Below are 17654 nucleotides of genomic sequence, written 5' to 3'. Positions count from 1 at the left end.
GTCTTCTATGTAAATAATAATCAAATATGAGTCAAATTAGCCAAGGAAAGACGGCCGGTATGCATTCGCCTGTGGCATCAGTGGGCAAGTGACACTAATCGCTTAAAAGGCCAGCGATAAAGGTTAAAGTGCCCCATGTGAACGTTGAGTACAGTGCCGGGTTCAATCTCGGCAATTTTCGCGTGGTAACTAAACACAGTTTTTTTTTTTCTTTCCAGTTCATAGACAGCAGGAATTTGTCAAAATATTCTGCAAAGAAGAACTTCCGTAACTTTCAGGGACGCGTTTGAGCTGGTGCACGTGTGATCGCGAAAAAGTTTGGGACTCTAATTAATCCAGTATTCACTACCTGCTTGCTTCGCATGTTATACGCATTTCAGCGGCCAAGCAGGGCATAGTCCTCATGCGCGAGTGGCACCGCGAGCGGGTCTGGTATTTCCCGCTGCAAAAGTCACTGCACTCAATTGGAAGCTCGGATCGAATAGTGGGTAACCGAGTGCCGCTGATACGAAGATTGCACATCCCTGCTCCACTGAGCGCATAAGACGCAGCTGTCTAAGCAGGCCGTGCTGGCCTTGCAGGCGACGTGCATGAAACGCAGATTAAACTTTTTTTTTTTCTCGAGGCCCAGATTTACTGCGTATATACAGACAAAGGCCGTACTTTTCATCTTTAGAAATTTCGACGGGATGGGGCTTTTACCCAAACGAATTTTTTTTATATATACATATAATGTACGGTCATTTATTGTGCGAGCGTTGCATGGGAATAGCATATGTCATATACACCCGGCTAAGGGTTCCACTACACTATTCCATTGCATGATATGAGTTGAACCCGTTGTACATAATGCAGTAATGCAATATGTAATGCATAATGCAATAAGTTCATTACTTCCGTTATTTTCGGAGCTGGTGCTACACGTCCAGTTATAATTTATTTGCACGTGCATCGCAAAAACTATAATGTCTGCAAGCTAGTCAAACATTTTACCGGATTATCACTTGTGTTCATGAGCACAATGTCTCGTCAATGTTGCTCATGTAATATTAAAATTATTTTCCGGTGAATATCGAATTTCTCTGCTGATAGGTCGAAAAACCAGTCAAAAAGCCGCCTGTTAGGGCACAATTCGAAGGCATCAGTCATAAGTGGCGGTTAAGGTTGCGACATTGTTACTAAAATGGTGTAAAGACCGGTGTCTAGCTCATTCCATTGAATGTTGTGAATAAAATGTTTGAGACCTGATAAGTGGCATGGCTCTAAAAAAAGTTGTCTGCATTTCCTTGTGAATAATCAAACTTCAGTAGGCATTTTAGAGTGAATTAGTCAATGAGCACTCAGCAGCTTGGGATGACAGTAGGTTTAACGCCATTAAATTTGTGCACGCCGCATCAAGCGTATTCTGTTAAAGCTTAAGACAGTCAGCACTTAATGGTACTAAATTTGTCCATGTGGCACGGGTATTATATTCGCCACTGACAAAAATGTCCCCCTAATCAACTGAAAGAATCTTACAAATGTTATAAAAACTTTAAATGCCTCCCACCAAACAGAAATGTTAAACTTTTCGTTTGGCACATGATGACCTTAGTTGCTTATATGTGCCATAAAACAAAGCAATATAACACAACGCCATAACGCAGTATCCACCGAAACTACAATACCGATTCTGCGCCAAATAGAAGATGACAAAAAAAAAAAAAGAAACGAAGGCGTCGCATTATTTGCCGCGTTTTTTTTTTTTTTGGGGGGGGGGGGGTGGGAGGGGACACCCCACTTTCATAAGGTCATGGCAGTGCATTCGACAGAGAAGCGAACGCAGCAAGCGTTTTTGATCCAGGCAATTGTTGGAACATGCGCAAAGAAAGCTGCTGAACGAATATGCCGTCACAGAGATTCTCTGCATTGAATAGCGAAAGCACCCCACTTGGAGGAGCCGCTTCGCACATTTTTTTCATGCTTAACGCGGAACCGGAAATGGTTTGGCAGCCCTAGTGCGGTGTTACCAAAGAGCAAAATAGTTCGTATAAGAAGCGTGTACAGTTGTCCTACATATCTTGAGCCAAGGTTTCGCATACGCAAATGGAACCGTATGTGTGATGTTGGCACCAGCCTCGAGTTACTCAGGCTATTTTTGTTATTGTTTTCCTCCAAACTGAATAGTTAGTATTTTTGAATTTTTTATGTATTGGCAGCAGACACCAAATATGAGTCGCAAAATGTTAGAGAACTTTCGAAAATCTATCAATAATTTGTTTTCTAGACAATATATCTCATGTGGTCGTATTTCCCGTATTCTAAAGAAACCTCCCGAAACATGAAAAAAAATTCATGTAACGGGTCACTTGCGCCTTGCTTTTTTACTGCTCTCAAAAGGTGCAAGGTAGGAATAAGGTTTGGTTTGGTTTGAATTAGCTTGGTTTGTGGGGTTTAACGTCCCACAGCGACTCAGGCTATGAGAGAAGCCGCAGTGGAGGGCTCTGAAAATTTCGACCACCCGGGGTTCTTTAACCTGCACTGACATTAAACCAGGAGTAAGGTCGACTGAACCATGATTGTAGTCACGGGAAAGCGATAGGGTTTTGCTCCAGTAGCAGGTGACTGGGCCTCCTGGCATTCGTCGTATCACGTCGCTCGGCCAGTAACGGCATTTGCGCTGTGATATAACATGAAGCGGACGCCAACGCTCTTTGAACGTTGGTGGAGGCCGAATACCTGCAACAGGCAGAACAACCTGTCGATGATGATGATGTCCTTAGTCATAATGGCCCTACCTAGGCCGGGGAATTGGCCTGGAAGCATTGCAGATTCTAAAGGTATGTGGACAAGGAGTGGAGTATTTTGATAATTATGAGTATTAAACTAGAATTTGAGCAAAAAATCAAAAGTGAAAGAAAAAGCAGTTCGGTCTCTTCTGGCATAGAAGTCTACCTTATAGAGTTTTAAATCGTGAATAGAATCGCCCACTGGTTTCAAGGCATATCCTTAGCGCTTGCCCCAAAGGAGAGGAGAACTGGAATAGTTACAGGAAGCCGTAATCTAGCGAGGGGAGTGTTTAAGTAAATGGTAAAGAGAGAAGTGAACCGCCGGAAGAACAGGAAACAATGGTCTATGGGCTCAATTTCGCCGGAAGACTCACAAACGTTAGTAAAGGATAGACCTGAACGACATAAAGATTTATTTGCGGTATTCTGCAGCGCAAGAGGATCATGGGCACCTCACATTGCCTCGAACAATACATGTGCACACTCTAAGACCATTTCAGGAGTTGTTAGTGCGCTGCAACCGGGAGAGGCTCGCTCAAGTAGTAGAGACGTTGGAAGAGTTGAAAGCGTTCTATAGCTCTATCGATTCCCGTGGCCTGTGAATCGGGAGCCAAACTTTTTCTTACACAGCACGTTTGAGAGCACCGCTATAGAGGTGCGCGACCGCCTCGTCGCGTGGCTTGCCTTTTACATTTTGAGGCCTTTTTTGAGAACGCTGAGAAAAGAACCACGCAAGCTATATCCGGTAGAAAACAATTCATTGAGAGGTTTTGAAGGTTCTCTACATCATTTAGTATCGCTCATGGGTTCTGCAGCCAAAATTTCAAAAAAAGGGAGCATTTAAACACATTCATTTAGATACAACAAAAAAAGACGCAGACTAAGTAATTCTAGGCTAGTGCCACATTATGCATCCAGTTTCAGTCCCGCCCGAAGTGTCTTCCATTTTCGAAACTTTAGATCAAGTTATGTTGACAAAATGTAAGCTACTGCATGGTGGAAAAATAATCCGAAAATGGACGAATACCAATGTAAGGGCACACACATGCCTTAACTTAGTCGTGTCCATTTCAGCGCTATTTTTTCGTCGTGAAACAACTAACTGAATTATTAGTTTTGCATCCATGTGCATATGCTATTACACCCAGTTTCCCAGCTGAAGACGTAGCCCCAGTTGAAACCAATTGAAGGATGGTTTGAGTTGCGTGGCATGGATTTCAACTTTTTGTTTTTATTCCCGAAGTTAAGTAATGAGCAATGACTAATAAGCCGACTTTATAATCACTGGTTTTTTTTAATAAAGTGTCAAATTTGTAGATGGTCTTATAAAACGTCTGGCCGAAATTTGTTCATCAAAGTCCGTAGCACTTGCGTAGTGTTTTATCAGCTTCAAAAGATAAATCATAAAATAGAAGAGGATCCGTGTGACAGCAGTGCTACTTCATATCTCCAAGACGTGTCAAAGAATATAATCCACTTCCCTCTCTAAAGCTCGTTCCGACCGACCAGATTTTGCGTGTTCATTTGGCTAAGAGCCTGCATGTCTCCTATAGTAGCTTTGTGTTAGGGGCCTGTAAATAAAGCTGCGTAAATTATGCCTTGATGTCAACATATCAGTCAGCTCTGTTTTTCAAGACGGTGTACAGTTTGTTCCTTGCTACAATTTGTTCCTGAAGCCATTATAAAAATATCAGATCATCACTACCTACTGACTAATTAACAACGGAGAGTAAAAATATTCAGAATAGTATTTAACGTGGCTCTCACTCGTCTCCGAAATTTCGTATTTTGTTTAAAAACTTCACCTCAGAAATCCTGCAAATATATTCGAAAGAAGTGAAGTCACTGAAATGAAGAAATTAACAGGCGATTTCGTATAGTGTTTCTATGACGCTGCTTCTCACATGAAAAAATCAGTGCGAAGTAATACTAAGGTACGGCAGCATGTTCATCGAACATAGAACGCATGACTGTTGCGATGCTACCATGTAAGGTTTCGAGGGTGTCTATTTGCTCCCAGCTAGATCTTGAGAGGAAATTTTCAATAGCACGCCAACCAACCATGACAGCTGTGTGTGGTTGGGTGCAGAGCTGGTATAATCACATCCCCCACAATTATACTGATTTTATTACAAGTAGCAAGATTTGCTTAGCCGAGAAAAATTTCCACCTGAACGAAAATAATCGTACAAGAGTTGCCGAAGCCCGGCCTTCAAATTACTTCAAGGATCACTTCAAGGGATAAAGCTGCACGGACCAACAACGCTTAACGACTGCGGCAAAGTCAATTTATTTTCTCTTGCGTTGCATATTACAGCCTTCATAGGAAAAAAGTATTTGTTAACTGGTCGGCATGTCGATGTGTGAATATGTGTTTGGTTTGAGGGTTGCCCTCCATTTTTGGCATATACCTTAAGTAACCTGCTCGAAGCAACTAAGGTTTTAATCGGTTACTGGCATCAAGCAAATCAAGAAAGAAGTAAATAAACACAAAAATGACTGAATGCATTGGCTTGGAAAAATAATATGATGCCGAACCCAAGAACTGGCTCCTTTTGCAACCGTCGTGACTCGTATTCGGAAAAGGCCGCGACGACTTGCAACATTAACCGCCCCCTCCCCCTCCACATTTTTTGCAATGTATTGTCGTTATAAACGTTTGATACTATTCATGTCCGCATATTTTATATTACAGAAGCGTTTTATATCAATGTAAGCTAGCTTTATTTTGAGTATTATAGTCCCCAGCAATAAATTCAAGGAGCCAGATATTCACGAGGAGCTCCACAACTTCAGAGTACCATATTACACGTAATATTGCTTCGGTACGAGATGACGAGTCTCTCATATAGCCTACAGAATGTTATAGCTGTATTCTGAGAACTGAAACATTTTTTTTTTAAACAAAATCATCTTATTCCTGCACCTAACCAAGTTTGATATCACGTAGCACATAGCATTGTCTACTCGCCGATGGTGTCCAAGAGAGACCTCGACAAGGCCCAGGCGCTTTTTAAGGAAACGAAAGCGTATATTTATTGCGCCACGGTGTATAGGGCTCGTTCGGCCGAAAAGCCGTCGGTGTAGCCCAGGACTGAGAGATCGCGTAAAATACGTGTCGGATAATATCCTTAAAAAAAGCAGCATATGGCGTCCACTGGAACTCAGTGGAGATCTCATATGTCCTTATCAAAACAAGTGGTGCCTACGCGTTCTATGTTTGAAAGCGGCTTTCGCAGTGGAAACTTCACGTCAGCATGAATTTCTGAATACGAAAGCACTCAAGATAGATATAGGCCGCTACCGCATTATACCCCTAAGGCGGTGCTTACTTTCTCCCCTAATTATAATCATTCCAGAATAAACTTGACATGGGAATTGTAAAAAACAAAAGTTAACACATCACAAACATCGACCACCCTTTAACTTGTTCGCAAATGCACGAAGCTCGCACCCACGAATCTATTGCACTGGGCAGGGCTATACACGGTTCTGACATCTTTATTGCAATGATGGAAATGATGAAGACGTTAAGGAATCTCAAAGCGCTTCCGCTATCAATGGCGCGGTGTTTGAAAAGTCGCAAGTAGCGCAGGTGCTGACGATGCGCTGATGCAGATAGGCGTATTTCATAAGACATCCCGCGCAGTGTTTGATAAGGCGCCGGTGCAGGTGACGCGTCAGCGTTCGTTCCATCTTCCATCACTCCCACTTGGTGTTTTCAAGCTGAAGGCCTTCCCGCCTCCCGAATTGTTCAACAAAACTACAATCTGTAATCTTGTATTTCGAAGCTTCAGGACATCTACGAAAATTGAGCCCACGCTATAATGCAAATTAACGAGCCAGTCGTTTGTGCAATGTTGTCGTCCTGATTGTAAAAGGGTTCGTATCAGTAGTTTTTCACCAACCTATAAAGTACCGCATCAAAGCCGTAATGGTTTCTTGACATCGATTGATGGATCGGGCGGTATTTACATGAATTTTTTTTTGTCCCATGAGCAAAAGGGCCATTTATTCAGTGCCAGTCAGCATACTGTCTTCCTTGCACTGCCTGCGTTGGTGCAGGATTTTGTAGAATCATCTAAACAACACACTTGGAATTATGTCCTCATTAGGCTATTTTAACGGGAGTAGCGTTAATAATAGTAAGGTTAATAGGTCTGTTGCAGGTATTCCTCAAGATGGAGAGGGCAGGAGCAGTGGCATTTTATAGAAATAATTTGCTTAGACAGATATGCAAAGGATCGCAGTAAAACAGCGTAATTGCTCCTAGCTAGCTACAGTTTAGTTATTCGGTCGTCTGAAGCAAACAATGTAGAGGCGGCGTAGAGGATATTCTAAAGCGAATGTATAGGGGCGGCGTGAGTAGGCTTTTTGCGCAGCAAAGGCCTTGTCAATCTACTGATTCTTCAGGGACTTAGTGAGGAAGCTGGTGAGAAAATGTCATGTGAGTATTCAGCCGCCATTTCTCGGAATTCCCACTTATAGAGGCTGCAGAGAGCGCGCAATTCACGAAACACGATGCACTCCGGTGGCTACGAGCCCATCTCCATTTCAAAATAGGTGGCAAAACTCCTTTATGTCTTGCTATTTTTACTTGCCGTAGAACGTGCGCAAAGCTAACGAGGTGATCGGGAGTCGTGAGCGCCACTTGTTCATTTCAATAGCGTGGACCACAATTTCTGCACTCAATGCTTTTTTAGCTCCTTTCTTGCATCAGAAGAACTGAAACAACAAAGCATTGTCTCATTTGCTACAGCAGAGCGCACGAAACCCTGATGCATTTCATGCTAAAGCACCCGAGGCATCAACTTCTGTGCTTGCTGTCAAGTCGATGCGATATTCATAATTAGATATACACAGTGCTGCGCGCCGCGAGTAGCAAGTCTCACCCTCAGAAGCCGATCAACTAAGCCAACGTAACGCATGCAGTTGATACGAAGGCATATGTTCGTAAGCAATGTTTGGATACGCAAGCAGGCACAAGCCATTAACATGTGAACCTCTTAAGATGAGCAAGCAAACTATTTTAGGAAGAACTATCAATTACTTGGTTGGTTGGCAAGGTTGAAAGGGCAGGAATGCGAAGGTAATTAAAGTTTACGGCGCATTGCAACGCAGACAGCGCCGTTGCACAGTGCTGCCTAAAAGACAATGGCACCATGACTGATGCAGCGCATTTCATTTCATTTTCATTTCATTTTATTACCTTAAAGACCCCGCGAGGGGTCTTTAAGGTAATTACTTTCATTTTATTACTTTAAAGACCCCTACGCTGGTCACATTCAATGCGTGACGCAATATCATAGCTAAAATAGAATCTTCAAGAACACAAAAACAGAGGTTAATTGTTGAGCGGGAACAGTATACTATAGAAGTAAATAATATTTTTGATCATGAAAAAACATTTGCACGTTAAGGAAAAAGTCCTTCACACAATTTCCGTTGTGCTATAGATTCAAGATGATTGCGTGTTGAGCTTACTATATGTGGCTCCTCAGTGCTTACGGCGGGGCCACTTTTTATTTCAATTTCTCTCTTTCTCTCTACTTAACACCTTAAAGAGAGTGGTGCCACTAACCTGAAAACTGCGCAGCAAACTTGACTGCAGCAATATCCTTATGCGTACACTTGACACCTCGTCTCAGTACGCGCCACGTGTTCTGGCAGGCGACTAGTCCCCCTTACTCGGTAAAGGCGTTACGCTTCCTTTCATGAGTGCGGAGCAAACAAAATTGACGGATGTTGGCACAGGGTCGCGCCTGTGTCGGTGCGTGCGCGAGCGTTGGGCTTGCCCTTCCGCTCACTTCATGGATCACGTGTTCGTGTACAACGAGAGTGACAAGATAAACGACACGGGATCTGGGCCGCGCCGACGCAGCGAAGGGCCTCAAGTGATCATGGCTGCACAAGGAGTGCGTGGCGAGAAAGAAAAGAGGGGAAAGGCCGATGAAGACATCTTGTGATCTCTTTACGTGCCAGCGAATGTCGGCTCTCCTGAAAGAATTCAGACAGAAAGGCTTACCGCAGCACCACTTCAAGGCAATGCGGCAGCGCAACAGCCACCAGCATGACGCTTCCGCGCGGCGGGGATTTTGTCCTCTTTCCGAGTGCTCTCTTAATTCATAACGTCTTGCTGCGCCTAATGCCTGTGTGCTCAAAATAAATGACAAATCTTGGTGATTTTTTTATTGCATTGCATATTATTGGGTTTTATGACGCATAGACAACTAAGGGCGTCAACCTCGTTTACAGTTATGTCACAGATTGTACAGAATGTTTATTTCATTGAGAAAAATTGCGAACACATGAAAATTCGGAATACGCATTTTCTCCTAGCAGAAGGCTTGGATGAGTGAGTTGCGTTCATTGTAGAGCTATGAAATGACTTTTCCTTATTTCATCGAGCTTTGTGCATGATACCAGCACATGATTGATTGGGAACTCATCTCCACATGCATATGTTTCTCTTCTTTCAGGAATAAAAAGTTGTGCGTGTTGTGTGTGTCCGATTCAGAGACGAGATAGAATCACTTCAACAAAACATTCTTGACGTCCACTCTACGATTATAGGCTCAGTGAGGTGTAGTTGATTATGTATTATTATTGTTCAAAGCCTGCCGTATAGTTCTCAGTTTCTCAGTTCTCACTTTACTCTGTAATGGCCTTCATGCAATCTTTGCTACGAATGCTCATTTGTTTTATTACCGCGCCACGGGCACGCGCAGCACATTCGCCAGTTTTCTCATTCCCGTTGATCTCCGCGTGGCGAGAGACCCAGCAGAACTCTTATTTCCTGTCCTTATTTGTATGCGTTCACTACATTGTTTATGATGTCTCCAATTAAGGGTTCTATTTCGTTTTTGAGTGTGGCGCTCTGATTACGCTAAAGGACTTAGAGTATATAACACTGCATTTGATAATTTTTTTATTACGGTTTCTACCGCTACAGAAGTAGCATAACAATCGGCAGTGAACATTGAGCAGCATTGAGGCAGTCTTACTTTTTTCTCCCATTAGGCCTGGATTATTGCCCTCCCAACGTAGTGCTTTGAACCGTTTGTATAAACTGATGTGTTCTCTAGGAGTTTGCTTTTTATGAAGGCATGTCAGTGAAACATCGCACACATGGGGAAAACTGTCTAATGATGGCAGTGGGTTCTAACTTTGGGCAATACCGGAAAGACATCTAGTAAATCTAATTCTCTGCATTTTTCTTTGAATCAGAGAAGATATGGTTTGACTGCTCGGGGCTTATTGCTGAATAGAGTTCTGGACCGTGATATGTAGCAATCATGGAATAAGAGAGGTGTTTTAGAAGAGATCTCATTTTTCGTATATACGCACACGTAATCATGGTTCCTCTGTTGGTAAGGGACGGGTAATTTGTTTCGACATATAGGCTACTCATGGGTTATGTTCTGTAAGCCACAGTTCAACAATGGAGGCCTGTGTTGTGTACTGGGTCGAGCCGTTTCAAGTATGATGATCTGGCTGAATCATACACTAGCTTCTATAGATTAAAAAGGAGCGCACTAGAGGGCGATAAATCGGCAGGAGGCACGTCCTGTCATAGCCCCAACGTTGTCGTGAGAGCATTTTAAAGATATTAAGGGCTCGAGAAGCTTACTTTTAAGTCATTTATGTCGTGTAAGGACGTGAGTTTTCTATCACAGATCAGGCCTAGAAATTTGTGTTCCTGTTTTACTGGTGGTTTGACTTCAGTACAGAATGGGGTTACGGGTTTTTGTGGGGAAAATTTAAAACCATTCCTGTCTGCCCGAACCGAGAGTTTGTTTACTGTAATTCGTATTTGCCTCTCACACACTGGTATGCTGGAGGATACGCAGGTCTGCAGTCTATTTGCAGGTTATCAACATATATTGAATGCATAATGAACTTCGGGATTATTCTTGCTATGACATTCATTCTTACAAAAAAAAAAAAAAGGTAATGCTCAAGATTAATTACCCGTGTTGTACCACGTTTTCCTGAATAAAGTTTTTTTTGACATATATGTGTCTAGAAGGACACTGAATGAGGGTTTGGCAAGAAAATCGCACGAAATGTTCAGCGTTCTGTCACGGGTGCCTTGGTCTACCAGGTCACGCTGTATTCCAAACCTCCACGTTGTGTCGTAGGCCTTCTTGAGATCGAAGAATACCGCAAGACAGTGCTGTCTATGTATAAATGCCCCTCAGACTGTATTCTCAAGACGGACGGGATAATCGGTTTTCGAAAATATATTTCTGAAGCCACACTAATGGACGTCAAGGGGTTCTCGGGATTCTAGAGCAAACATTAGCCTAATATTCTGAATGCTCTCAAAATATTTACCAAGGCAACTCGTCAATGCAACTGGCGTATAGCTGCTTGGATTGGCTGGCGACTTCCCAATTTTAAGGAATGATACGGCAACAGCGTTTTTTCATGCCTCGGTTATTTTTCCCAATACCCCATATCTTGTTAAAAAAAATTTAAAGTGACTCTATAGATTCTTCTCTTATATGGGCCAGCATTTCATAATATAAACGATTTTAGTTTCGATGCCTGGCCGCAGGCATCTTAGTTTGATGGTGGCGCCCCGTATGAGCCAAACTGGGAAAGCCCGCTCCGGCTGTCTTGACGCCATCTTGGGCTGGGCTGTGCGTGTTGATGCTGCGATGCGGCAGTGTAAAAGTGCTGTTTCGCGGTGCTCGTAAAAGCTGTCCGACACCTTGGTGCTATTTTGTGCTTTGTTTGAGCGCGCCAGCAAACTGTATACTATCCGTTTGGCATGACGGCAGCTGTTGGAAACAGTTAGCGGTCGGGGCGGCAGTGAAGGACTGCGCTCCACTTCCGCAAGCCGAATTCGTCAGAGTTAACGGCGAGGATGTATCTGTTGTATCTTTCACGATGCATGTATTACCAACTATATTTATAATCGCAATGGTAACTGTACACGCAAACACACAGCCAATGAACCATACGGGCAGCTACCGAACGCGGAATACATTATACTACGAAAGATGCTTTCCAGTCATCACAGCATTGATTTAACGTGAATTGCGACCCATTTCATGTCATGTATTTCCTCTCGACAGTGCATATTTATATTCGATGTTGTGCTGATTTCATTTTGCATTAAAGGCATAGAAGGCGTTCACCGCGTTTACGCCGCTAACCGCTGCTATCACGTACCGAGCTTGGCGAATGCATACGTGTCTGGGGTGCGCCGGCAACCGAGTGCGAAAAGCAAACGATCGAGCTGTTCTGCTTCAACAATGTATACTTTCAAGTTAAACCACGGTTCAAGAGTAGCACATAAAAGAAGTATATAAAGTACCACCCATCAGCGTTTTTATACGTTCAGCGGCGCAGCAACATCGTATCCTCTCCCGTCGTAGCAGCATCGTTTGCTCAACATATTGTTGAGCAAAAATTCGAAAAACATGCACTCTCAGCTGCACTATGAACGAAGACTACAAATTCGCAGCACATACAGCAGTGCATACGAAAGCGGCGCCGCCCGCTGGCGCGGCGGACGACGGCACTCTCTCCGAGCGCTATTCCCTAGTTGCCTAAATTGTTTCGCATCGAAGGCACATCCGACGGCGCTTTGTAATCACTCAGCGCTAGAGTGAATGATCTCTCATGGAACTGCTTTACGGCCGATCCCATTGTATCAGTAAAAGAAAGATGTAAATTTCGTTGACGCCTTCTCAGCCGAGCCAGCGTGCAGACGGTGGGTCGTGCACCGCGCCAGCGGCAGCTGGCTCTGTTGATAAACGTGTGTATTGCAATTATCAAGAATACGGTATAAATCAGAGATCCGCATATTTTTTTTTTTTTTTTTTTTTTTGCTGCCAGCTTATTGTTTAAGGGAAGGAAAAATTTTCGCACGCTCTTCTGGCGCTGGTGGAAGCGATCCACCGTATCGTTGGCGCGGAGTGCTTGCGATAGGCACGGCCTGCCCGGCCTGCGTGCTTACTACGGCGGAGGAAGTAAAATGGGCGTCATATTCGTGAGTCCATCATTGGTACTAAGCTTGTCTGGCTTACACAAAACGTTCATAGGCGAATTAAATTAGAACTGAGTGGAAAGCGGTAAAGCAGAAACATATCACAGCCGCACTAGGACTGTAATTGCACGCTTCCCGCATACGCTCTCGGCAATATTCTTGGGATTTTTTTATTGTTTGTGCAGTCTATGAACAAGCCTTGCTGTCCTGATGACATTGCCACTAAAAGGGGCGCTAATAAAGGTATTTAAGTTTCTCAAACAGTAATATACCGAGGTGCAAGGCCACTTTGCTATGCATTAAGCGTGCGAACGCATAGCCCACTCGGTACTGGCAACAACGGGCCGGCGCAATGAATCTGGTTAGACAATATTTTACTCCTCCCCTGCTTACTCTCGGTAAAACGGTCTATATATCGCCGGAACCAGTTGTATATAGTTTGTGTGAGGGAAGTATCCTGCAATTAAATACATATATTATAGACATAAATAGACATATATTACAAATCATGAAATAAATCTGTCATGCACTTTTTTTTAGAAATGTATAAATGATGGAGCTGAAACATGGAGGCTAACGAAAATGGTTCTACTCAAGTTAAAAACAACGCAGGGAACTATGGAACGGAAAATGACAGGTGTAACATTAAGAGATAGGAAGTGTGTAGAGTGGGTCAGAAAAATAACGCGAGGTAATGACATTCTAGTGGAAATCAAGACGAAGAAATTGGCATGGGCCGAGCATGTAGGGCAAGAAAGGATAGCCGATGGCCGAAAAGGGTAGCACCAAGAGAAAGAAAAATTAGCAGTGGGCGGCAGAATGTCTGGTGGGCGGCTGAGATTCAGAGGTTCGCAGGGGTGAAGTGAATGGAGCTAGCAAAAGAGTGGGTTATATGGAGGAATATGGGAGAGGCCTTAGCTCTGTAGTTGGTATAGTCTGGCTGATTATGATAGTAAATTATGGGCGATCATTTCTGTTCAGTTCACATTATTTTGTGTTCACATTGATGGCAACCAAGTGCTTTCTTTGGCGTTGTGAATTTCGTGATTATTTGAACAAGTAATTTAATAGAGAAACAGCTCTAACACTACCACATATTTGCAGAAAGTGTTTTCATCATTCACCACTTAACCACTTAGGACCAATACAATAGAAGTTTACAGCAAAAAAAGCTCTCTTCAAACGTTTTGTGCACAGTACTGCCTGTTTTGCACAATACTCTCGAGCACAGGCTCTACAGAGTTCAAGTTCTGAGGAGTGCTAAACCTAAAGCTTGTGACAAAAAATGTAACGTATCCAGGTTGACGACCACACATCACTGAATATTGCATCGGCATTTTTTTGTAGACTCCAGACCTGAGCAGCGAGACGCGGCACGATCTCTGCTGCAGGCCCGCCACGCTACCAGGAAGGTGATAATGGCTTCAACTGGCATCATCCGTCTCACGCTGCTCGTATCCTTCCTGGATGTGCGGCAACTGAAAGCGGGATTCATCTAGCCGGCACATCCGTTTGGATGCCACGGAAAAAGGGGGCTTTGCATATTTGTCTGTATGCCCCTGAGCCCTTTATTGCTTACAGAGATGCCCCCCCCCCCCCCCGAATAGCATACCTTTATTATTACTTATTTCTAGACACAGTGTAGACTGTATTATCGTTATCTTGTTCGGCGAATCGACATTTATTCAACAAGCCTACGAGCACCGCGCTAAATTTAAGAGGTAGCAACTAAGGCCACCACAGTGCGTCGGAGCGTGCTGTCGGAGCGCTCTAGTCAGATTTGTGGTGTAGCCTGTGACTGTACATGTGTGACGCCGGGTGTGTTCGGGCCATGCCTCTAGCTACACGAGATATGCAGAAGCTCGCTCATGTAGAATCATGGTTTCGAAAATATCAAGGTTGCCGAGTTCTTAAGAAAAATTCATGAAATATATTCGACAGCGGAGTCGCATGTGCAGACGCTATGGAATGAGGTTTAATCGAGAGTTCGACGAAACATCGTCTGGTCTGGTGGCGGCATAAGGAAAAATATAGGGTCACTGACCAAGTTTAATGAAAACGTACTGATGGCAGATTCCCTTGCATCCGATTTATTGTGCAAGGAGGGGTCTGAATAAGCAAAAGCTCTAAATACAAGCGTCTAGAAGCGATTCGTTCTTTGGCAAGCACATGTGCCCTGTCCCAATAGATGACGTGTCCAGTTTCGTGCACGCGTTCGGCAGAGCGTAGCAGCACTGTGTCCTTTCGCCACGTCATTTTTTGTGCTGCTGGATTCGTTTGCACCAGTCTCCTGTTTCTCATCATCACCCATCATCATCACCCTGACTATACCTACTGCAGGGCGAAGGCCTCTCCCATATTTCTCCACTTAACCCGGTTCTCTGCTAGCTGCATCCACTTGACCCCTGCGAACTTCTTAACTTCATCCGCCCACCTAACTTTCTGCCGCCTTAAAACAAGAAACTGCATTTCCTTCCCTTGAAATGCAGTTTGTTACCCTAAGCGACCATTGGTTATCCTCTCTTCGCACTACATGTCCTGCCCATGCCCATTTCTTCTTCTTAATTTCCACTAGAATGTCGGTAACTTGAGCTATTTCTCTGACCCACTCTGCACGCTTCCTATCTCTTAATGTTACCCCTACCATTTTTCGTTCCATAGCCCTCTGTGTTGTCCTGAACATAAGTAGAACTCTCTTGGTTAGCCTCCAAGTTTCAGCCCCATTCTCTGATATACCATACGGTCGCAATCTGCACACGGAAACGTGTGCATGACCACATGATGTATGTTAAGGGGAAGCGGGTCTTTCACATTGACGAGCTCGTTTCTAAGCTTCTTGTTGGAACGTGGGCAACTTGTACTTTTGAAATACCCGACCAAGTGATATGTAAACGATTCTTGCGCGTTTTTGCTCAGAGGCATTGGAAACATCAGAAGGGGGCGGTCGCTGTCGGAGTTTCTTTTTTGTGTTTGCCACAAAGCTTCTTGGATAACCATTTCTCCTCAAATCCTTTTCTACAGTTCTTAGCTCTTCCTTCAGGGATTGCTCGTTAGAGCACGTGTTTATTGCTCTTTCGATTAGGGAGCAGACAACAAATCGCTTGTGTGACATCGGGTGGACAGGTAAGAAGTGAAGATAACGACCTGAGTGCCTAGGCTTTCTGTACACGGCGAAATCCAGGCTCGTGAATTCTCGCGTCATACTTGTGTTGAGAAACGAGATGCAGCCATTCGCCTCCTCTTCTACAGTGAAATTGATTGAGGCTTTTATACAGTTGAGGGGGTTTAAGAAACGCTGGTCCGTGTTGTTTCTTTTAGATGCAGAAACAATCGCCCACGTATCTGATGAATAATTTAGGGCGTGGCTCGATTGTTCCCGGGGCTTTCGTTTCGATAACTTCCATTGTAAGATTAGCCGCCGTCACGAAAATTGATGCTCCCATGGCTGTGCTGAAGGTCTGTCGAATTTAACTGCCACCGTACGAGAAAGAGGTGTTTGCAAGGCAAAAGGAAAGAAGCTTGAATAGGTCGGATACATCGAAAAATGGTGCGCACTTTAAGAGAACAGTCCTCGTTCAAACAAAGCTTGCAGGCTTCCACCGCCAAGTTGACCGAAACGCTCGTGAAAAGGCAACAAGCATCGAAGGAAACCATCACTTCATCGTTTTCAAGTGCTACGTTCTTCAATTTCTTAATAAAGTTCATTGTGTTCCGTAATGCGTCTTGTCAACTAGAGGCGATAAAATCTTGCCCATGTTGCGAGACAAACTTTGGAGAGGTGGCCTAGTAAAATCCACAATGGGACGCAACGGAACTCCTTCTTTATGAACTTGCGGCACCCCCTAGATATCTGGAGCCGATCCGTTTGTGCAGAGCAGCTTGTAATACAGGCCTTTACGAGGCATTTTACGACGCATAATATAGGTCATTACAACGCATTTTGAAGAAGATATAAACGCATGCTATTTGTCTGGTTTCCCAAAGGTCAACAAGGAAGCCGTGGGCTTCCGAAACATCAGTACGTTTTCATTAAACTTTGACTCGGTCAGTGACCCTATATTTTTCTCGGTTTCAGCTATCTACTACAGTTATATCTACGGGTTCCAGCAATTAGCGCATTCTATTTGGTTTTGAGCGCATACCTGTTACTTGACTAGCACTCCTCTCCGGTCATCTGCCCTAGGCGCACGATGTCAATGCCTCTGAGCCTATTATTTGTGGGCGCTACATAGCCCGAGAGGGAGCATTCCTGAGACGTTCGCTCTCACCACTCTCCCTCCTTCTGCGGCAACCGCCCTCTGGGTTCTCTCCATAGGAACCGATTCCTGCATGCGCAATCCTGTGTCCTCGAAGACACTCTATTTCCACAGCAGTCCTCCTCCTTTTACTTTAACCACCCTCCTGTAGCGTCGTATTCTACTGCTATGACGCTAAACCTAACGGGCATTTAGCAGCGGTCCCTGTGAAAATGGACGACAGATTCATTTTCATTTTTACAGGCAGTGAAGCCTTTTCAGGTACATCGAGTCACTCTTACCTAATTAGCAGCTGGAGGCAAGTTGTGGCCATAATTTACTTCCGCGTTTCGGAAATTTGATGCTTGTTTCTTAATAGCAGTTTACGAGGGCACATCTAATGTTTAAAAGGTCCCAGTCGTATTTTAGAATTCATATTATCGCAAACGACAGGCACTTGAAGAAAACTTAGTTGGCAGAATTCATCTTTTGCGTCTAATAATGATATGTCTGCTACGTCTATCCAGCTGCAGATGTGCCATTTTAATATTTGTTCTTGCAGGAACATTTGAAAGTTAATTACGTTCTACTTAACAAGCTTTTTTTTCTTTCCCGCCAACCAGCAACAACTGCTTCGATGCATATTTTGCC

The 17654-nt window shown here is 43.9% G+C and overlaps 1 protein-coding gene across 1 annotated transcript in view; it reads right to left on the bottom strand.

Moving 5' to 3' along the window:
* Positions 1-8508, bottom strand: part of LOC146203491 (cytochrome P450 4c3-like) — a 48523-nt gene extending 40015 nt beyond the window's left edge. Inside the window, exon 1 of the mRNA XM_084588790.1 lies at positions 8350-8508. The gene's annotated coding sequence lies outside the window, so the exon portion shown is untranslated. The remainder of the gene's footprint in view (positions 1-8349) is intronic.
* Between the last annotated feature and the right edge of the window lie 9146 nt (positions 8509-17654).

This window comes from Amblyomma maculatum, chromosome 1, assembly GCF_055883805.1.
Source record: "Amblyomma maculatum isolate TAMU_Amacu chromosome 1, ASM5588380v1, whole genome shotgun sequence".
NCBI classification, from domain to species: domain Eukaryota; kingdom Metazoa; phylum Arthropoda; class Arachnida; order Ixodida; family Ixodidae; genus Amblyomma; species Amblyomma maculatum.
Note: the sequence above shows the minus strand (reverse complement) of the source record. Positions and strands in the feature narration are given on the sequence as shown.